The following is an 18,403-nucleotide window of genomic DNA, read 5'->3' as shown; positions in this document are numbered from 1 at the left end:
TCAGTGAATGTGCAGATCCACCAGAGGCAGAATTGCTCTCTGCCTCTCCTCCATGCCTCTGTTCTTCTTATCCGCGATGCAGAGACCTTCTGGAGGCTGCGGGGACCTTCAGAACGGTGCCCGCGACCAGCGCAGACCCCTTTAAAGTGGCCTTTAAAATTCCACCAGCCATTGTAAAGGGGCCTGCGCTGGTTGCTGGTACCATTCCGAAGGTCTCTGCAGTCTCCAAAAGGTCTCTGCAACATTCAGGGACCTTCCAATACTTTCTACTGCACTCCGCTGGCTTCTTGAGGGTCTCTGCTGGATTCTTCTGGTGACAGGTAAGGTACCCTTTCCCCGCTACAGTACCCTGTGCACCTAACCCCATTGATCCCATAGGATCAGTTGTTCGTTGTTTGTGAATTCGATATCTGCAAGTGTTTCTGGGAACCTGACACTAGTGTTAGGTAACGAGAACTGACTGTACAATTTTTTTTAATGGAACCGCTTACAGCCAAATCATTCATGGTTGGCAACCTTCAGTCTCAAAAGACTATGGTATAAGCCTATAGCACCTGGTATTTCCAGGCGGTCTCCCATCCAAGTACTAACCAGGCCTGACCCTGCTTAGCTTCCGAGATCAGACGAGATCGGGCATGGAAAAACTATGGTATAAGCCTACAGCACCTGGTATTCCCAGGTGGTCTCCCATCCAAGCACTAACCAGGCCTGACCCTGCTTAGCTTCCGAGATCAGAGGAGATCGGGCATGGAAAAACTATGGTATAAGCCTACAGCACCTGGTATTCCCAGGTGGTCTCCCATCCAAGTACTAACCAGGCCTGACCCTGCTTAGCTTCCAAGATCAGAGGAGATCGGGCATGGAAAAACTATGGTATAAGCCTACAGCACCTGGTATTCCCAGGTGGTCTCCCATCCAAGCACTAACCAGGCCTGACCCTGCTTAGCTTTCGAGATCAGACAAGATCAGGCATGTGCAGGGTAACAGTTGCTGCAAATCATTCATAAGGAAACCATATCAGAAATAAACCCCACTGTAGTCAATGAGGCTTACTCCCAGATTAAGTGTGGATAGGATTATGGCTTTCAGCGGCAATCCTATACACACTTTCCTGAGAGTAAACTCATTGAACAAAGTGGAATTTACTTCTGAGTAGACATGCGTAGGCTTTACAATGCACGCAACTGATTTACAAGACAGTTTGCAATCCTTTGGCTTTGCTTCCAGCATAGCTCGGGGGAGTGAAAGGGGCATCTGGGTTAAGGAGAGGAGCTGGGAGATCAGTTCCCTGGAGACAGGAGCCCAGCAAGTTGTAGCCTTAGGGTGCTGGGGATGAAGCCAGCCTGCCTGGCTCACTGGCTGACACAAGTGCTGTGGAATGAGGCCTCCAATGGTTTTGCAGGGTTCCGGGTGGAGCCGGAAACTCATTATATTTTCCTAATGGTCCACATGGGTTTTGAAGTCTTTGCCTGGAACATTCAGTGACTGAGTTATTCATTATTCCCGCTCAGCAGCGTGCCACCTAGCCAGCCACATCCCATACCAGCGGGAAATATTGAGCATCTGTTAATTCCCCCACTAGGAGATCCGCTCTTTAGGTTGCCATTTAGCTGGCTTGCAACTGATCCCCCCCTCTATTTTGTGTGCTGAAGGGGGGGGCACACGTGCATTTGTCATTTGTCCTTTTCAGAAAGGCCATGGGAAACTGAAAATGGGCATACCTTGAAATGAAAGACTAATAGGAGTTAGGACATTTTTAAGAACATAAGAAGAGCCCCCCCAAAGGCCCATCTGGTCCATCTTCCTGGATCTCACAGTGGCCCACCAGGTACCTCCGGAGCACACAAGACAAGAGACCTGCATCCTGTTGCCAACAACCTTGCAGCTGGCATCCTGAAGTCGCCTGCTTCAGAAGCCAAGAGGCTGCATACAGGGCCTCGGAGAGGGATTCTATCAGGGGGTACAGAGTTTCTTTTGGGCCCCTTCCCAAAGAGGGAGGGGTGAAACAAAATGGGGAGGGTGGCAATGGGGGCAAAACAGGCAGGGGGAAAGTGGCACTATCTGGAATAGTCTTTGAAGTCCAGGTTCACAAACCAAAGACCTTCTGTAGCAGGTCAGTTTCCTCCCAGATGTGCCACTGTTAAGGAATGTATGCAATCCTGGGCCTGGTGTGTATGGCAGTAGTCGTGGCCATGTGCCCACAGTATTGCCCCCAGCATCCTACGTGGGCAGTGAGATTGGAGAATGTCAGATCCCAGGAAATGTCTGGGCCCCCTCTTTTGGCTCCTGGGCCCCCTTCTTGACCCTGGGCCCGGGTACAAATTACCCCCTTTACCCCCTGTCCTGTCCCAATTTTCGACTCCTGCCGACTACAACAATTTTTCCCGTCCAAATATCCCAACTCCCTTCTAATGCCCGCTTTTTGGCTAATTAACACCCTCCTTTTCCATGAACAACAGCTGCAGTGTGCAATGGAATGAACACAGAACTCCTTATCTATAGCAAATAACAAGAATTTATTGCTACAAACACAGACACTCCCTGCAAGTCCTCTTGTCCAGAGGCTTTCCCTCCCCAAAACTCCACTTAACTCTGTGGGTGAAGGTCTGACGCCTCCAGTCCAAGTCCAATCCGGTCTCCAAAGCACAGTCCAGTCTTCCCAGTCCAGTATTCCCAGTCCAATCTTCTGCAGTAGAGTTCCTCCTCTCCAGTAGTGTTCTCTCCAGCAGAGTGTCTCCTCCAGCAGGGTCCTGACAGTCCTCTCTTCTGTGTCCTCCAGCAGAGTTCTGGCAGTCCCCTTCTCCCAGTGTGGGTCCGTCCGGGGTTTCCCTCTGGGCCAGCGTCCGGCTTCCTCTGGGTCAGCGTCTCGCTTCTGGCTCTGGGTCAGGGTCCTCCCTCTGGTCAGCGTCCTGCTCCTGGCTCTGGGTCAGGGTCCAGCTTCCGGCTGGGTCAGCGTCCCGCTCTTGGTCCTGGGTCAGGGTCAGGGTAGCTCTGTCTCCTCCCAAAGCTGCCTTTTATCCTTGGATGTCTCATGATCCAAATGCAGCTCAGCTGTGAGCTACCTCATTAGCTCCAAATTAGGCTCAGGTGAGCCATCCCTTCAGTCCACGGCCATTCAAAGTCTCATCAAGGTCAAATGAAGCTCAGGTGCCCATCAGAGTCCCATTGGCCTTGATTGATTACAGCTGTGGAGCCAGGCCTGCCCTTCCCAGAGCTGTCAACCAGCTGTCAAAACATGGAATCGCTGTCAACACCACATCATCCACCTGATGACCTTCTGATCTTCCATTACACCCCCTCTCCTAGGCCCTGGTTGCATATACCCATCATGGCTTGTAACCTGTGATGGACTGTCCCTCCAGAAATCTGTCCATTCCTCTTTTAAAGGCATCTAAACCAGATGCTGCTGCCGCCATGCCTCCGTTTTGCTCCCCCCTTCCCGGAATGACTCCGAAGGGGAGGGCGAAGGGCTGTTTGCACGCTACGTTCAGGCACCTGCAAAACTTAGTGCTTTGCACCCCCTCTAGTTATGCCACTGCTCTCATGAGAAGGTCCTGGCCCTGAGCCTTACTTGGCCCACCTCTGTCTTTGACTATCAGCTCGAAGTAGGACCTGTGTCCTTATTGTCATTTTTGCAGTATTGCTAGGTTTGTAGATGGCATAAACATTTGAAAAGAACCAGCAACAATAAATTCAGATCTCTGATCTTGCTGGGTGAGGCTTCTTTTTTTTTTTTGCTTCCAAAAGAGGCTACAGGTGATAGGAAAGTTCTCTCGGTGGTTTTGCACTGCAAAGGCAAAAAACAACAAAGACTGGAGAGCACTGGGCTAGCAGCCGGATCGACATGAAAATGTATGAATAACTGGGAGGCTGCCAGGTAGGGATGTTTCTTATATCCCCCTGAACAGTGAACAAGTTGCAACATGGATTGGAAAATGCATTTGAAGGCTTGCTCACCTGCCAGTCCATTTGAGATAATCAAAGGAAGAAGGGGGAGGAGGAGGAAGAGGAGTTTTCCATCACATTTTGAAGACAAAGGAACACAGACGAACAGATCCTGGGCTGAACTGGAGTATTGGTCCATTGCACCCAGTAGTGTGTTTGGGGTGGGGGTTTGAGGGGGTTTGAGGGCACAGTCAGGTTCACACTTGAATCTCCAGTGCATCGCTAAAATAAAGCTTACCATGATGACACAGAGACCAAAACAGGGCAGTACAAAGCTCCATTCACACAGCAACTGGTGTCGAGACCCTCGCTCTGAAGAGTAACCAAGCCTGAGGTATGGGGAGAGATCAGGTCAGAAAAAGTAGTCCCCGACCCAGCACGCAGCACCAGGCTCAAACCTTGGTCCTAGATCTGCCAACCAGAAGATCCCCCTGACCTGGATTCAGTGATCACTGAGCCGGAGCCCCTTGAGAAACCAGACCCTCCCATTCCCAGAAGGGAATTCCCATTGCGCTCCCCTACAACTGCACTTCAGTGTCCACAAGACGTTGGGAAGGATGCAATGCAGAGACGAAGGAGTGAAAGGCTTCAGGTGGGAGCACTGCCCCTATAAATCTCTCTGCTGTGTAGGCAAGGAGTGACCTGGGAGGGGCCATCTGGGTCTGCAGGTATTTAAGACTTCCTTCCTGCTCTGGCCCTCATCCAAGCAAGCTGTTCCTTTGGGGCTCTCCAGGATCATGGCAGGCCAATCTCAGAACATGAATGGGCTCCACCCCTTTATTACTAAGCTCTGATGCCTCCACCTCCATTTTCCAAGAGTTGGCAACCTTGGGACATCAGGACCCATCTCAGAAATCGTGGACGTGTCCAACCTGGCAACCCTATCCACTCCACTTTCTCCACAAGGCTTATGAATGCCTTATGGCTAGAGTTGGATTTTTTGTTGTTGTTAAAGACACATTAAAACACCATTATTTTGTGTTTAAAATATCGAATAAAGACCCAAAACACCACATTTTGCTGTGTAAGATATTTTTCAGAAATTAAAATAGATTACTTTTTTCAGTTAGAAATAATACTGTGGCTGCATTTGCTGCATTTATCACCGATACCTACCTAGAACACTTTTAAAGTGTTTAAAATTAATAAAAATGAGAACTTGAAATAAAATGACACAACATCACTTTCTGCCTTTCAAATAATTAAATCTGCAAAAAACAAAAACCGTTTTCAAACACCCCAACCTATGGCTTGAGCAGCAATTTTCAAACTTTTTCATCTCACTGCACACTGACAAGGCACTAAAATGGTCAAGGCACACTACCAGGTTTTTGACAATTGATAAGGTACACCATGCTGCCAGTGGGAGGCTCACATTCCCCATTGGCTCTACTAATAAATAACCTTCCCCCAAATTCCTATGGTACACCTTTGGACCACTCACGGCTCACCAATGTGCCATGGCACACTGGTTGAAAGTGTGCCATGATTTTGATGTTTTCCAAAAGTTAGAAGTGCAGAAAGCGGTGTCATGTGTTTTTATTCAAAATTTATATTAAAATTATAAATTATTATAGCTTTAAATGTCTACTAGGTAGGTGATATCGGCAGTATAGTGTCAGCAGATCCATCCATAGCTATTACTTATGCTCCCCTCCCCCCCAATTAATTAATAGATGTGTTTGTTTTTGGTGAGTAAGGATTACGGGCTAAGGTTGCAATCCTATCCATGCTTACATGGGAGTAGCCTCACTGACTATAATGGCCTAAGTTTTACGGAACACAATGGGCTTACTGCTGAACAAACTAAAGAACACTGTTTTCAAATGCCCCTTATAGTAAATAAAACCAAATTAAATGGTTTTCTTTTTGCAGTTCTCAGGGTTTTTTGTTTGTTTACAAAATGGGAAGTCCAGAAAGCCGTGTTCTGTCTTCTGATTTCATTATCACCATCTTCTCCCACCTCTACCCACGGCACAGTCGTCCGTCTCCTGTGAACCCACTGGCTACCCTCGATGGGGCTTGCTCCCTCGATGGGGCTTGCTCCCTGGAGCAAGGGGCCTGCTCCATCCTTGGGTCTAGCTTGCATTGTACCTGCGTGCTGGACGTAATGTTCAAGTAGTTATTTGTCAGGGTTGTATCCGGTGCCCTCTGAGGATCTGAAACTCAGAGCGGTGTACGCCGTGTGCGCGGACATGCCATTTTGTTTCCTTGTCACTGCATTCCCAGAAGGGCCGTTGTTGTCTCCCCGGCTTGTGAGCTGAACAAACGTGCCAATCTGGGCGTCCGCACTCTGCCTTTCTTCCCCCTCCACCCTTCCTTGTCAATGCAAAGTAAACTTCATATTTAATGGAACTCAGTGCTGGGGTTTATGGTTCTGAATGACGCGCTGATGGACTTCTGTGGCTCAAACAATCAACTCGAATGGTTTTGAAGAGCAGGCAGGAGCCAGCCTCCTCCGCCTCCGTTTCTGCATAAAGGCGCCTCTGGTCAGGTGCCAAGAGATCGGCTCCTTGCTTGAAATATTTATAGCTGTGGGCCCAGGGAAACTCACCACCCTTCCGACCCTGGGATAAATCTCTTTCTTTTTCCCTCCCCTCCTCTCTGCATACCACTTAGCTACAGAAGGAGGCAGACCTCCTGATGGGATGCTGTCACTGATCTCATTGTGGCCACAAAAACAATGGCTGCCACAAGCCTTTCAGTGAATGAGGTTTTTTTGGCAGCTCAAGCTTGACATCAGCGCTGTGGATACAGCCCCCCTTGCGGGGCCAGATTGGTTGGACCCTCTGTTGTACCCCCCCCCGTGCTCGGACACTGGAGGAGCAGTCGGTCCCCAAAACTGCAGAGCGCAACGCTGATTCAGCCCCGAGTTTCAAGCTAGCACAGAACTGAGCTTGCTTCTCAACAAGGCCGCGATTGTCAACCGTCTTCATCTCGCGGCACACGGACAAGGAGCTCACATTGCCAGGGCACACCACTGGTTTCTGGACAATTGACAAGGCACACCGTGCTGCTGGTGCGGGTTTGGGTGGGGGGCTCATATCCCTCAATGACCCTACTAATAAACGACCCTCCCCCAAACCCCCGTGGCACACCTGCGGACCATTCGCCGCACAGAGCAGTGTGCCGTGGTACGCTGGCTGAAAATAGCTGCAATAAGCAGAGGCTTCACAAAGGTTTGCATCACCCTAGGACCTTACTTAATTAACCAATTTTTGCCCAGCTCACAGGTGTACCCATTTAATCCCTGTTGCGTATACGCAACGTTGGGCTGAAAAGGCTTAAATTATGACTACCTACGCACCCACTCAGGTGTCACACTTCATTCTCTGATTGCCACATCTGCTTGGCCGGAAAAAGATAACGTACAGACCGTGATGCTACTTTTGCTGGTAATTCATTCAAGACAAGTCAATAACGGGCGTCTGTTATGCCTACGGCTGCTGGTTTGGTATCCACCCGGAAAGAGTCGATGACACTGAGTCTTATCTTGTTCTGCTAAAGCAAACAGGATGTTTTCATCCACAGGATTCCCTTTTGGGGGGGGGGGGAGAGTCCAAGCTATTATTTGCAGGAATAGGGGTTATTGCATCATAGAGGGTTACTGCATCATCGATGCCTGCGGGGCCTTCCAAGAGGTGAGAGGACAGATTGGTGTCCCAAAAGGGCTCACAATCTGGATATTGACACAAAGGAGACAAAAAAACGTGTGTGGGGGGTGGGGGAGTGGAGGCAGGAATTAGCTGGAAAAGGGTGCACAGTTATTTCAGTAACTACATATTTAGGTTACGGTAGGTCAGTGTTTCTCAAGCCATGGGTTGGGATCCACTTGGTGGGTCAAGACCTGATTTCTGGTGAGCCCCACAGAACCTCCAATGAAAACACCGGGGATGGAAAGATCACTCATTATCTCAAGCCCTGAGGCTATTCAAAAACCAGATAGCCGCTAATTGCCCTGCAAAGAGAGTCAGGGCGGTGTAGTGATTTGGGCAGTGGACTTGGACCTGGAAGATCCAGGTTTGAATCCCCCCTCAGCCATGAAGTTTCCTGGGTGACCTTGGGCCAGTCATTTTCTCTCAGTCTCACCTACCTGACAGGGTTGTTATGAGGACAAAAGAAGGGGAGCAGCTGTGGTATAAAAATGTGATAAAAAAATAAAGAGCTCAGCTCCTGCAGTTTGCATGCTCATGTAACTATAGAGAGATCAATGTTGGAGTGTCTTTTTTCTGGTGTGGTTGGCAACCTTCAGTCTCGAAAGACTATGGTATAAGCCTACAGCACCTGGTATTCCCAGGCGGTCTCCCATCCAAGTACTAACCAGGCCTGACCCTGCTTAGCTTCCGAGATCAGACATGTGTGTTTTTTTTCCAAATCCATCAATGACAGGTCCTAGGGGCAGGTGAACCTTGTGGCAATTCATTAGGCCTGCCTTATAATGAGAAATATATCAATTTTTTTTTTTGCATGCGAACAAATAAAATATTCCTTGTAAATAAATAAAAATATTTCATTCTAAATAATTTTTTTTAAGTCTCATACAGTTAAGTGAATGAGATGAGATGGTTAGACAGGGTCACCAAAACAATGAACATTAATTTGGACAAACTCTGGAAGTGAGTGGAAGGCAGGGGGGCCTGGCGTGCTGCGGTCCATGGGGTCAAGAAGAGTCAGACACGACTTAACGGCTGCACACAGTGAGGTGGGTCCCGACAGAGTGTCATTTCAAAAAGTGGGTCCCAGTGCGCTGCAGTAGGATTTGAGGAGAGTAAGGGCCCAATCCTATCCAACTTTCCAGCACCAGTGCAATGCAGCCTCAAGATAAGGGAACAAATGTTTCCATACCTTGAGGAGGTCTTCCTGACTGCCTCCCCACCACAGGACGCAGTGCATGCCCCATTGGCATGGCTGCACCGGCACTGGAAAATTGGATAGGATTGGGCCCTAAGAGATGAGGCAACATGAAGGTGATGTGGGACAAAGCTCCAGGCAGGTTTAGTCTGGGAAGGGCAGAGTCTGCAGGAGACCTTCAGACAGCTGAGGGAGGTTGGCGGTAGAGGAGTGAAGATCCTGGGCTAGGAGCATTGTGGGATATGAGAGTGGAGAGATAGAGGGGCTTTGACAGTAATTGTGTCATATCTCTGCACTGGAAGCAATAGAAAATTGCTCACTATGCCTCTGAAAGAGCTTCCTGATTGGTATGGTTTCATTTATTTATTTCCATTTTTCTTTTTGAAATCCCATCTTCCCCCTTCCAGATGGAAGTGCTCAAGGCAGCTTACTAAAATAGTTAGGCAATAAAAATGACACCACCAAACAATAACAATAATAGGAGACAGAGCAGCAAATAAAACAACCCATCAGGAAGCACAGCTATTTTGACTAGCATGCTTGCTGGAAAAGGAAAGGCAAGAGTGGAACACTGGTGAAAGAAGGGGTTAAACTGCCTGGAGTTTGGACCGTGGTGGTGGGGAGGGGGGCGTTCTGTGTTCCATGTGCCACTGTAGAAAAGGCATGTCAACCTGTCAACTGTACCTGAGAAGGTGATGGATTGTGCTAAAGGGATATGGAGATGCTACAGTCAAGCTTCTTGGAGGATGGTCAATTGGGACTGGTCTGTGCACCTTTCGGTCAATCAATTGTTCTGAGGAAGAAGTGCATCAGTCTAGATCAGGTGGCCCAGGGGCCACTTGTGGCCCTCGGGGACTCCCAATCCGGCCCACGGGAAGCTCCCAGTCTTCAATGAGTCTCTGGCCCTCTGGAGACTTGCTGGAGCCCGTGCTGGCCCAATGCAACTGCTCTCAGTGTGAGGGTGACTGTCTGCCCTCTCACGTGAGCTGTGGGTCAAGGGCACCCTCCACTGCTTGCTGTTTCATGTCTGTGATGCAGCAGCGGCAGCAAAGGAAAGGCTGGCCTTGCTTTCTGCAAGGCCTTTTATAGGCCTTTTTATTTGGAAAAAGCCACCCCTCCCCCCATGAGCAGTGCTTACCGTTTTCAAGCCCAGATCAGCTTGAAAGAAATGCAGGGCCACGGCAGAACGGTAAGCGCCACTAGGGGCAGGGAGGGCTTTTTCGGGACACAGCAGTTTCCGGTTTGGAGACCTCTGGTCTAGATTCTAGAAAAAGGTGCTGGGGGGGAGGGACGGGACACATGACTGAGATGTACAAAATTATGCAGGGGATGGAAAGAGTGAGTAGAGGGCTGTTCTCTCTTGCACAACACCAGAACCAGGGGACATCCACTACAATTGAGCATGTGGAGGGTTAGAACTGACTAAAGAAAATATTTCTTGACCCAGAGTGTGAATCTGTGGAACTCCCTGCCACAGGATGTGGCAGCACCTGGCCCAGGTGCCTTGGAAAGGGGATCGGACAGATTGAAGGAGGAAAATTCCATCGTAGGCCAAAAGCCATGATGGGTATATGCAGCCCCTGGGTTTTCAAGGAAGCCTCTCTCTGAATGCCAGGTGCAAGGGAGTGGCAACGGGATACAGGTAGGTTGTTGCCTTGTGTGCTCCCTGAAGCATCTGGTGGGCCACTGTGACGTACAGAAAGCCGAATCAGATGGGCCTTTGGTCTGATCCAGCAAGGCTTTTCTTATGTTCTTAGATGGAACAAGATGACTTGCCCTCACAGGAAGCTGATTAAAAGAGGCAGGCCCAGATCACCGGATCTTACTACAGCTTTACAGGGCAGCTCTTCACTCTTCCAATTCACCTGTCCAACTAACTGCATGGTGGCACTTCCAGGACCGCTGGGACCTGACAGACAACGCCTTCTGCTGGCAACCCCATCCTTTTTGCGCTGGGCATCCAAAGGGGCAAAGAAATAAAGGAGAAAAAGTTCACCAACACGCAGGGATGGGTCCGCTTTGTGGTCTCCAGAGTATACGGTGTAGCGGCTTACGAAAGGGTGAGAACCGGTAGAGACAGGTGGGAAAAATGGTGGGAGTGGTTAGATGGGGTGAATCCACCTATAACGTGATGTGTCTGTGTTCAAGTTAAACAGTTGATGTCATGTGACTGTGGTTGAAAATGTAAGGTGTGATTTCTTTCCTTTGTATTATTTATTGTAGTATGAAACTTTGTAAATAAAAAATCTATATTTCCCTTCCTGCTAATTAGGTCCTTAATGCCAGCCTCCCTGATTAAGACCCCCTGAGTGCCTCACACTTAGTATTAATCATGCCAAATCTCATTCTCTGCCCTCAGTGCCACAGTGCCCATGAATCCCATCTGGCACTTGAGATTGCACTATTCTATGCCCAACCCTCTGGTCGTCCCCACAGGACAGCCCCATTTGGACAAAAGACTCATTTCTTAAATGCTCGCTGGTTTGGTCTGGGTGCCCCCCCCCGTCTCATAAAAAGTCCCCAGCCATGCACAGGTTGCCATGGGGGCCTTAGATCTTTACAGTCCGTCAAGGGGGGGGGCGTGCCTAATTTATTCCCTTTCTGTAATTTACAGCCTTTTTACAGCTGTTGTAAAGCTCACCAGGAATCCTAGGAGAACGTGGAAGGCCAGGGGAAAGGGCTGAATAGCATCACCTGCACAGGTTGGGATTCTTGTCCCCTCAGCCAGGTTTACCAGCTTCTGATAGCTAAAGCACCCTCCCCACTACTTTAAAATCACAGCTGGACACACATGTCATTCTGTGTGTATACAAAGGGTGTATGAAGAGTAAGACTTGAACACCCTCATAGTTCTGCTCTACAGTGGCATCGCTAGGGCTTGAGTCACCCACGTGGGAGGCCAGAGGGTCATCCCCAAGATGGGCCTCCTCCCATGCAGTGAGTGGGGCAACACCCTGGGTAGTGGGAGTGATGATGTACCCTCGCCTTGCCCCGCTGGTTTTTTCGCTATAACTTTTGATAGAATAGAGATATTTCAACACTGTTTGTTTCATTGCATTCTGTGGGAAATTACACATCGATTGATATATTACTTGATGGTGTTATTCAAAAATACCAAGATCTTAAATTTTGGTCAGTAGTGGAATCACCCCCCCCAATGCGTGTCACCCAGTACGGCCTGCACCCCCCCTAACAATGCCGTTGCTGCTACTGCTGCATGATTCTGGGGTCTCAAACCAGGGCTTCCTCCAGCCTTTGGTCTGCTGGACATTATACCCAGCTGCTCTGGCTGTCTGGGCAAGGCTGGCCCATAACTTCCTGAGGTGCATGCCAGATGCTGCCCTCCTTCCCTGAGGATGTGTCAGGCTCTGCTCTTCCCACCCTCCACTGTTCTTGCTCAGCACTCTCCTCCCCTCCATACTGTCCCCTTCTTCCTTTTCCAAACCAGAGAGTGGAAAGAGTAGGAAGAGCAGTGGAGGCAAGTAGGTGAACAGAGATGGGTGCCCCCAATTATCTGCTCCCTGAGCATTTCAGTTGGCTTCATGGATGGGCCATCTGGGATTCTACAAGTCTAACAGATTGAACTATGTGCCTCAAGGGCGCCCTCTAGACTGTAGCACCGACCTGAATATTGTCCGATGATCTCCCCAGGCCAGTGGTTCCCAATCTTACCGCTGCCACGACACCCTTTGTCCATGGCACCCTACGCCTGGGGTGCCCTGTGGCGGCAGCACCGTAGCACATAATTCTCATGCAATGGTATGAGATTTCATGCGATCACAGCCCAGTGAACCAGGAGGAAGAGGCTGTGTGGCAACCCTGTGAGTGTGCCATGGCACCCTGGGGTGTCACGGCACACTGTCCGGGGACTACTGTCCCCAGTCCTATAAAACAGGGAGTTGAGCCGAACCTGAATCTGATCCCACTTGCATTTCAGATTGGTTTGGGAAACTGAACCCTAATCTAAACTTTTTGTTTGCTTTGAACCTGTACTATATCCAAGCCCAACCTCCTGCAAACTCCAAAGTGGTAACCAGCTCAGGCTACATGCTTCAGTCACCAGCTACCCAGTTTTCAGTGTTGTGATAAATGCTTTATTTTCCTGGGTGTTTTGTTTTTAAATCTGGCTGTATTTTCTTCATAAACCTTTTTACGTAAAGTCTTGTCATTGCAGCTGAACTGGTTCAAATGCCCTCTGGAATCCATCTTCACAATATAGACAAGTTGGTGGGAATAGAGTGGTAGAGTCCTGAAGTGGTAGAATGGACTCTACCACATCACGTTGCTGGTGGAGGAATCACCGGTTTTGATTTGCTTCCTCAAATTTGTAAAAAACCAAAAATCCTCGCAAGTAGAAAAGTAGAACAGCAGGGAGAGGGCATGAGCAAAACCCTCTCCCCTTAATGTGCTAGCTTTTAACCTGTAGGGCAGTGGTTCTCACACATTTAGCACCGGGACCCACTTTTTAGAGTGAGATTCTGTCTGGACCCACCGGAAGTGATGTCATGACCGGAAATGACATCATCAAGCAGGAACATTTTTAACAATCCTAGGCTGCAGTACTACCCACACTTACCCAGGAGTAAGTCCCTTTGACTATCATTGTTAAATGATACATAGTAGCTTGTTAAAAGTACAGGTCAGTAACATTTCCCCAAATGCAGTCATGTCCCATGGTAGCATCAAGTCTAATAGATGAAAAATGAAATATTGAAATGAATGGGGGCCCACCTGAAATTGGTTTGCGACCCACCAAGCGGGTCCCGACCCACAGTTTGAGAAACACTGTTGTAGGGTGTATTTATTTTTAATACAGGAGAGCATTTGAAAAATATAGCCCCCCCCTCCAGAAATATGAAGTGGTACCAACTAATTGTCTTGCATTTATAATGACAGGCCACAACGTTCAGGTTGGAGTATACTAGAATTCTGGTTCCTTCTGTGTACCGTTTCACCTGCACTGGGAAAACCGGAGATGAACAGCCCCTCGTGCCTTTCCTTTCTGGCTGGCCGAACAACTCGGCGTGATGATTCCTCTGAGGTGTCCCTCTTAGGATTCCAGGGACTTCTTTGGCGGCAGGTAAACACCATCTGGCCCCCAGGAGCACGTGTCCAACATGACTGGGGGAGCACATTCCAGCCTTCTTGACCCTGTGAGGCCTTGGAACAGGAGGACACACCAGCTGCGTGGCGAGATCGAGGCATCGCTCCTCCTTAGGACGGATTCTAATGCGGCCAGATGTTTCTCTGGCCCGAATCCAGCAGCCTGTGTTTAACCAAGCATCATGTCTCTACTGTTAGACAGCATTAGCTTGCACACATCAGCACTGGTGGGAGGCCATAGCTCCCCCCAAGGCCCTCTGCCTGACCCCAGCGCTGTACTCCTGGGGTGCCAGACAACCCGTGTTTAACTGATCTGACCAATTCTGGCCACATTCTGCTCACTAACCAGAATTAACATCTGCACAGCTCTACGGTCTCCCCCATCGCTTCCCAGATTTTGCCAGCTCCAACTATCATGTAGCAGGGTGCTTTTCAACTTTTTTTCATCTCATGGCTTAGTGACAAGGTGCTAAAATGGTCAAGTCACACCATCAGTTTTTTTAGATCAGGGGTGCCCAAACACCAGCCCTGGGGCCACTTGCAGTCCTCAAGGCCTCTCAATGCGGCCCTCAGGGAGCCCCTAGTCTCCAATAAGCCTCTGGCCCTCTGGAAATTTGTTGGAGCCCACACTGGCCCAATGCAAATGCTCTCAGCGTTAGGGCAACTGTTTGGCCTCTCGAGTGAGCTGTGGAATGAGGGCTCCCTCCACTGCTTGTTGTTTCACACCTGTGATGCAGTAGCAGCAGCAAAGGAAAGGCCAGCCTTGCTTTGTGCAAGGCCTTTTATAGGCCTTGAGCTATTGCAAGACCTTCATTCATTCATATAAGTTCATCTTTAATATATTCATTTATGTAAATTTATCCAAATTGGAAATGTAAATTAATTTGGCCCCTGACACAATGTCAGAGTGATGAGGTGGCCCTCCTGCCAAAAACTTTGGACACCCCTGTTTTAGATGATTGACAAGGCACCCTGTGCTGCCAGCTGGGGGCTCACATTCCCCAATGGCCCTACTAATAAATGACCTTCTCCCAAACGCTGGTGGCACACCTGTGGACCATTCATGGCACACCAATGTGTGGTGGCACACTGGTTGGAAATAGCTGATGTAGCATGTTCCACTCTGACCAAACCAGCTCCAGGGTTGTGTGGGTCTTTGGTAGGAGACCCAAAGTGGGTCCCCCTCCTTTCAGTCGCCTCCCCCATCACATATACACACTGCTAGCCTGGCAGCAGCTACTCCTGCCACCCATGGTCCTTGCCCACTGGCGTCATCTCTTTGTGACCTCCTTATCCGTCATGTCTGGTTGGCATCCACATACAGGGCTGGAGTTATGGGTTGGTCACATCAGGGCCTCACCAAGCTGGGCCAGGCTGACCTCTGAACCTCAGTCCCAATGGTTGTGATAGTGCCCAATGAGCCACGGGGGTAAATGGGGGGTTCTGTGGAGGGCCCTGGGAACTGCCGTGTCCCAGAGCATCCAGCAACCTGGTGCCAACACTGCAATGTACAGTAACAGTAACTGTTACCCTGCACATGCCCAATCTCGTCTGATCTTGGAAGCTAAGCAGGGTCAGGCCTGGTTAGTACTTGGATGGGAGACCGCCTGGGAATACCAGGTACTGTAGGCTTCTACCATAGTCTTTCGAGACTGAAGGTTGTCAACCATCTCCCTATACTGAACACTATCTCCCGATCTTGTCTGATCTTGGAAGCTAAGCAGGGTCAGGCCCGATTAGTACTTGGATGGGAGACCGCCTGGGAATACCAGGTGCTGTAGGCTTCTACCATAGTCTTTCGAGACTGAAGGTTGTCAACCATCTCCCTATACTGAACACTATCTCCCGATCTTGTCTGATCTTGGAAGCTAAGCAGGGTCAGGCCCGGTTAGTACTTGGATGGGAGACCGCCTGGGAATACCAGGTGCTGTAGGCTTCTACCATAGTCTTTCGAGACTGAAGGTTGTCAACCATCTCCCTATACTGAACACTATCTCCCGATCTTGTCTGATCTCGGAAGCTAAGCAGGGTCAGGCCTGGTTAGTACTTGGATGGGAGACCGCATGGGAATACCAGGTGCTGTAGGCTTCTACCATAGTCTTTCGAGACTGAAGGTTGTCAACCATCTCCCTATACTGAACACTATCTCCCGATCTTGTCTGATCTTGGAAGCTAAGCAGGGTCAGGCCCGGTTAGTACTTGGATGGGAGACCGCCTGGGAATACCAGGTGCTGTAGGCTTCTACCATAGTCTTTCGAGACTGAAGGTTGCCAACCAGTAACAGGTTGCTAGCCTGCGGGTGGGTGGTGACCTATAATGGCCAAGGGGATTTCTGAGGACTGGGGCGTGTTAAATATTTTGTGCCCCCAGATCTCCTAGCTACACTACTGCCACAGCCTCCTCTTGAAGATGTTTCATCATCCAACTATCAAGGCACAATCAAACCAGTGTTCGATCACAGCTGGTCCACCCACCCACCCCTCTGCCTGCACGGTTCCATCCACCACCACCCCTCTGCCTACTTCCACCACTTCTGCTTCTCCCACTCCCTGGATTCAAAAGCAAAGAAGGGAATGGAGCAGAGGAGGAAGTGTGGAGGAGAAGAGAATGGTTGTCAGGGAAAGAGATGTATGAGAGAAGGCTAACCGACCAAAGGCAGTAGTGCCTAATGGTTAGTGTCACACACCCCTTCCTTCTCCCACTTTCCCCTTGGGATGTTCAGGAGGTGGTCTGAGCTGTGCCTGAGGTCCAGGAGGCCTTAGAAAGGCACTTCTAGTTTTCACGAAACCTGGAAGTGTCTTTCTAAGGCCTTTAGGAGGCCTTCTGAAGCCGAGGGAGGCTGGGTTCAGCCTTCATGGACCTCAGAAGGCATCAGAATGCTGCTTTTTCCACCCCAGGTCCACTGTTGGGGGTGCGGGCTGGCAGTGGCGTCCCTAGGGGCCACACCAGACGATGTGCATGGGGTGGGGTGACACCACTACTGACAAAAAAAATTTAAATCTTGGTATTTCCGAGTAATACGATCATGTTATAGATCATTTGATGCGTAATTTCACGCAGAATGCAATGAAACCATGTTGAAATACCACTATTCTAACAAAAGTTATAGCCAAGAAGCCAGCAGGAGCAGGGTGATGGTGCAACCCCATAGCCACCATCCGGAGCATTGCCCCACCCACTGCGTGACAGGACGTGGTCTGATCGTGAGGGTGACGAGCTGGCCTCCGGGTTATGCAAACCCTAGTGACACCACTGTGACGCCCTTCAAAGCATGGTACCCGAGGCAACGTACCCTCCTGCCTGCCCCTTAGCTATGCCACTGGGCCGGAATTCACAACCCCCACCCCACACACGTTGAAATTGTCCCCACTCCCACAACTCTGGTTTAATGCTCCAAAGCCATGCCAAGATGACGAATGACCCCGAGGCTGGTCCTTCTACCTCTGCTTCTTTAAATAGCTGCTGCCCTGTTCACTTTGGATCGTTCTGACCTCCCCTTGGCATTTTGGCCTGCTGCTATTTTTCTCACACACACACACACACACACACACACGCACATACATGCTGGGGCACCCTCAGCTTTCCAGACAGACAAAAGGAGGAGGGCCCCACCCCTCCTTTTTCTGGCTACACCTTTCCACCAGCTATGATTGTCCTCAGTAAAGACCGGTTCTTGGCCAGTGGCGCTTGAAATAGCTTTGTTTGCGGACCAGAAATACACACACCTCAATTACAACCTGCCTTCGGGCCACAGGAAAGTGGAGGGAGTATTTTTACGTGGATAAAGATACCCAGGACTGGAAAAAAAAAAAAACAGCTTTGCAGTTACAGTCCAAGCCGTGCGGCTGGGTTGAAATGCTCCACCAAACATCTGCAGCCAAAGGACCTTGTTTAATGGGACCCCCAAAAGGTTCACATTGGAGTGTTTGCCTTTTAAAGTCTAGGGAGGGTAGAGGGTATCATCAGGTAGCAAGTTGGAATCTACCTCCAGTGACCAGTGTTTGAAGGCCGCAAGAGTCATTCTCTCCCTCGAAAGGTTCCACTTAAGTAAGAGAAGTGGCGGGCACATGTCTATCCTTTTCCAGTCCTTTTGCCTCTCACCTTCACCCCACTGCTGCCAGGCCTGGCTTGTTTATGAGGCCAACTGACGGCCCAATCCTAACCAGTGCTGGTGCAGTGGGGCCGCATGACCTACGCGGTATCCTGCACTGGTTAAGAGGAGGCTGTAGGTCTCCTTAAGGGTACGGCAACATTTGCAATCCCCTAGCCTGCCCATTGAGGCTACTCGGATCTGTGCCTGCCAAACGGCCGGCACAAGTCTGAGAAGCCCTGCGTAAGGCGGCCAGGCCGGGGAAAGGGGTTAGGATATGGCAGAGGCCTTCTTGACCAAACCCGCCCCCTCCCAGGCCTGTCCCATCCCCACTCTACCTCCCCCACTCCATCACACCCCTCCCCACCTCTCTTCCAACTTTCACCCTCTCCCTGGTCTCCCCTTACCCCTGTA

At 49.8% G+C, this 18,403-nt stretch overlaps 3 pseudogenes; 2 read left to right on the top strand and 1 right to left on the bottom strand.

Moving 5' to 3' along the window:
- Window positions 1–878: 878 nt before the first annotated feature.
- Window positions 879–998, bottom strand: LOC136662926 (5S ribosomal RNA; annotated as a pseudogene).
- Window positions 999–15,411: 14,413 nt separating this feature from the next.
- LOC136662557 (5S ribosomal RNA) lies at window positions 15,412–15,531 on the top strand (annotated as a pseudogene).
- A 333-nt stretch (window positions 15,532–15,864) lies between these two features.
- Window positions 15,865–15,987, top strand: LOC136662863 (5S ribosomal RNA; annotated as a pseudogene).
- Window positions 15,988–18,403: the final 2,416 nt, after the last annotated feature.

Source organism: Tiliqua scincoides, chromosome 11 (assembly GCF_035046505.1).
Source record: "Tiliqua scincoides isolate rTilSci1 chromosome 11, rTilSci1.hap2, whole genome shotgun sequence".
NCBI classification, from domain to species: Eukaryota; Metazoa; Chordata; class Lepidosauria; order Squamata; family Scincidae; genus Tiliqua; species Tiliqua scincoides.
This window is presented reverse-complemented; position numbering and strand designations above follow the sequence as displayed.